The 4,162-nt window shown below is 39.0% G+C and overlaps 1 long non-coding RNA gene across 1 annotated transcript; it reads right to left on the reverse strand.

Moving 5' to 3' along the window:
- Nucleotides 1-378: 378 nt before the first annotated feature.
- LOC130434676 (uncharacterized) lies at nt 379-3,868 on the reverse strand. The gene is made up of 3 exons (XR_008908701.1): nt 2,528-3,868; nt 2,080-2,109; nt 379-740 (listed from the first exon to the last, which is right to left on the reverse strand). It is a non-coding gene; the product is annotated as an uncharacterized LOC130434676 (long non-coding RNA).
- Nucleotides 3,869-4,162: the final 294 nt, after the last annotated feature.

Below are 4,162 nucleotides of genomic sequence, written 5' to 3' on the forward strand. Positions count from 1 at the left end.
ATAGGGGGTTAAACCAGACCCTTCATCCCCATTTGATTGATTTTGGGGATTTAAGGGATAAACTGACATTTTACCTGATACAAATAGTTGAAAATGATTGTTGGTGCTAATATGGATCATATGCCATCCTTTCTTCTGAAGAAGACAAAATATATTTTGAAGAACATTTGTAACCAACAATACAGGTCCCCATTGACTTTCATTGTATAGACGTAAAACCACTGAACATTTTTCAAAATATCTTCTGTTGTGCTTCATTACAGCTTTTAAATGATATGAGGATGAATAAATTGTGACAGAGTTGCTTAATTGTTTAATGATTTTTTAATAATGTTTGATTTCACAATGCATATTTGTAAGGTTTGGCTACTAAGATCAAACATATGGATCTGCTTAAATCGGCCATACGAAAAAGGGCAACTTGCACTTGTTTTTGCAGGTCTGGTCGTGCCTCCAGCCTCATCCATGTGTGATGACGAGGGCAATCCCTACACCCTAAGGCCACTCTCGCACAGAAAACAAACTTTATGCGACCAGCATTGTTGACTACATTGTCATCAATGACCACAGAACATATCATCATGATTAACTCAAACAACAGCTGGATTGCAGGCTCGTAAAAAGATAGTGATGATGAGATCATTTTGTCTCATAAAAGATGATTAGAAACAACCAGGACCCCTGGAGTCTGCTCAAGTCACAGGACTGCCACCAGGAGTGCATGAAGGATAATCTCGGCCCTTTAACCAAAAAATATAATTTATTAATATATATATATATATATATATATATATATATATATATATAATAACATTTATTTACCTTCATTTCATTCCAAACCTGTATGACTTTCTTTCCTTTGGAGAACACAAAGGAATATATTTTGAGAAATGTCTTTTGTTTACATACCATGGAAGTCAATAGGGACAAATGTTGTTTCGTTATCGACGTTCTCAAAATATCTTCTTTTGTGTTCTGTAGAATAAAGAAAGTCGTACAGGTTTGTCTCACAATAAAAAAAAGCGTAACTGGTTTATAATGACAAGTTATTTTCATCGTATAGTTAAACTAGTACTTTAATATGTCACAATGCAAGGACAACAGAAATTACATAAAAAAGTACAGAAACTGCCTCCAGTTTTTTAAACCCTGCTGAAAACTTGACAGGTAAGCAAGCTAAAAATAGGCACATGCGTCACGGTTAATTTAATGTTGCCGAAGGGTTCATTCATCCTTAGTTCCTATGGCAAAGAAATCGCGGCCAAACTTTGGGGCATGTTCTGCCAAATTTACTGTTTGGAGACACGCCGTCAAAGAGGGAACGAGATCTAAATCTCATCTCTCAGAGATAGATATCTCCTGAACTCCCTGAACGCCTACAGGATAATGCCATGTCTGGACTGCAGCTGTGCAGACACAGAGAACTCATTTAGTTTCTCTTTTATGGTGTTGTTTCCGCCTGTAAGTGAGCTGAATTAAAGTTATCTGATGGAGCTGTGTGCAAACGTTTTTTAGCTCTATTTGGTTATCCCTTGGGAGCTTCGAGTGCAACATTTCATAAAGTGATAAATTCATTTAAATTACGTTGTATTTACAAGATGAAAGAAAAAAATGCAACACAATCTCACGGGAGTTTGTAAGGCACAAGGTTGCTATTTTCTGTGAATGGATATGATCTTACTAGTTAGGTTTTAGTACAATATGGTTTCATGCCAGTGGTTAGGGGGTGTGGTTAGTGGAGGAGATTTGGTATATCTTTTTCAAATAATCTTACGTTTTTGCACAATTCACATTGTATAAATTCATACGAATTAGCCACGTTGTAAATGTGTCACGTCAGGTTGTCATCAGGTTGCTTTATGCAGTGAGATGCTTTAAAAGGTATAATTAACCTGAAAATGGTGTTTTTGACACATAATGCAATCACATGGCTATACTGTCAAAAAAATAAATAAATTCAAGTTGTTTCACACTTGACTTGTAATTTGTATTTAACAAAAATATATATAAAGTCTGTAAAATAAAACAGTAAAATTACAGTTTTTTACAGTAAGTATAATATACAACAAATTCACTTACATGTCTGGTCAGTACCCCTTATGTAATCCACTGCAATAAAGATAAAAAACAATTACCAGATCTTTTTAGTCAAACTATGTCTTTAAGGTATCCTAAGACATTATTATTAAAATGATGCCCTTAATTCCTTTACAGATACATATTTTTCCTTTCACTCAATGCAGACCTTAACACAATTTAATGGAAAGCTCTATGTGCACATGGCTGCTCCAGCCTGCCAATTACCCTCACACACAAAAGCCACATCTTCAGATTCATGACAAATTTAAGATGTGCGATTTCCACAGAAACCACATTCCCTGCTTTTGGACCCCTTCATATCACAAATTAAATATTTGGAGAAGGGCTCTGCCCACCCTCACCAAGCTTCTAATTAACAGATCTGCATCTCACAGACCATTCACAGTCCTGTAATCTTCTGTTCTCTGGCACTGCTTGTCTCACTCACCAAAGCCGTGGAAAGGTTTCTTAACTTGAACCACCACATGTGTCAGGAGTGGTAGAAGAACTTGAGCGAGAGCTGTACTTTCATCAATCAAACTTATATGTTTGACTAAAGTGTATTGGGTTTCTTCCTCCATCCATTAAAGTAGATTTTGATTTGGCTCACAGCGGGGAGATGCATTCTGCACAAATGCCTTTGTGTTAAAATAGAAAAGGGAATGATTAGATAAAGGCAAAGAATACAATCATGAGTAAGATGGGTTGGGACGTGTCAGAAAAAAATGAGGTGTAAATAAACCACAATGTAGTGCAATATGCCACACAATATGGCCACGGACAAATAAAACTGGGATCGTACAACCCTGATGTTTTTCTACACTTGGACACTTGTGGAAGTTCACACTCACCTCAACCTCTCTTCCCTTCTGGTTCCAGAAGCTTTGGTTTACAAGACAACTATAGGGTGCATTTTCCATTGCACATTCCAAAGCCATGATGTTGACCCAAGCTTGTGTCTGCTATCTGGAGAGCTCTTAGCATTATCATCATTACCCCCGAGAATCAGTCAAGGTCTAAGTTTAGAACAGTTCTGGGTTAATGATGAACTTTTGGAAGAATTCACATTCAGATGCAGCTAAATTAGAGAATGTTTGGGGCTGGACTACAGCTGTTGGAAAAGCCAGAACCACGCTTACGCCAGATTACAGGAATTTGAAGGTTAACAACTCCGGTTTAACTTGTAGATCCCAGATGTGGTGTCCTTTTTGATGGCAAGAGACTTACCGCACTGATCTCACGCACCCTGTGAGATCTCTTTCCCACACGGCGTGCTGGGAACGGCCTGTTAACAGCCTGGTCACGCTGCGTTATCCATATGTATGACTCCGCCTACACTTTGAGCCGATAAAAGGCAGCGCCGATGAAGGGATTAAAGCCATGATCACATTACGAAAACCTATTCGTGTGAAACATCTATATTGGTCTCCCCCACAGTGGCGTGCATTTTTCATAAAGCCTGAAATATCCTAGACAAGGGCGTCGTGATCCCGTTTCTGCTTTTCTGAGGGGCCGCTAATGGCAGTTCTGGATCACTCCGTGCCCTAGGTGAAATAATTCATGACATGGAGGAGAACGGCTTTGACACTTGGCCTAAAAATATGAGGGGGCACGTTTGAATGGGTGGATGCTTTTGCTAGTCATGCTAGGCTAGATACTGTGCATCAGTTTCCCATCTCAATGCAGACCCGCATGTTTCTGATTGTGCATTGTAATGAGTGCCAAGAGACACAGTAGAGCTAAAGAAATAACCACCACGTGATGCTTGGGAGAAAGGAAACGAATCTAGACGCACTGGCCACTGCTGACTCACGGCTAAATCTGGTTATCCTCTTACACATTACCCGTAAACCTGCCTGGTTGCACATGTTTAGGTCAAAACACACGTGAATTAAATAAGCGCCACACCTTTGAATGTATACAAATTAGATCTTAAATGCAACATAGATTTAGTGAAAGGTGGGGTAGTAAAGCTAGGTGAGGCAAGGGAGCAACCCAGAGCTCCGCCCACTAGCTGAGTAAGTGAATTAACCTCCCGTTAGAGCTGAAACATTAATGCCAGTGACCTAATGACTTCTGTGTC

Source organism: Triplophysa dalaica, chromosome 13, assembly GCF_015846415.1.
Source record: "Triplophysa dalaica isolate WHDGS20190420 chromosome 13, ASM1584641v1, whole genome shotgun sequence".
NCBI classification, from domain to species: domain Eukaryota; kingdom Metazoa; phylum Chordata; class Actinopteri; order Cypriniformes; family Nemacheilidae; genus Triplophysa; species Triplophysa dalaica.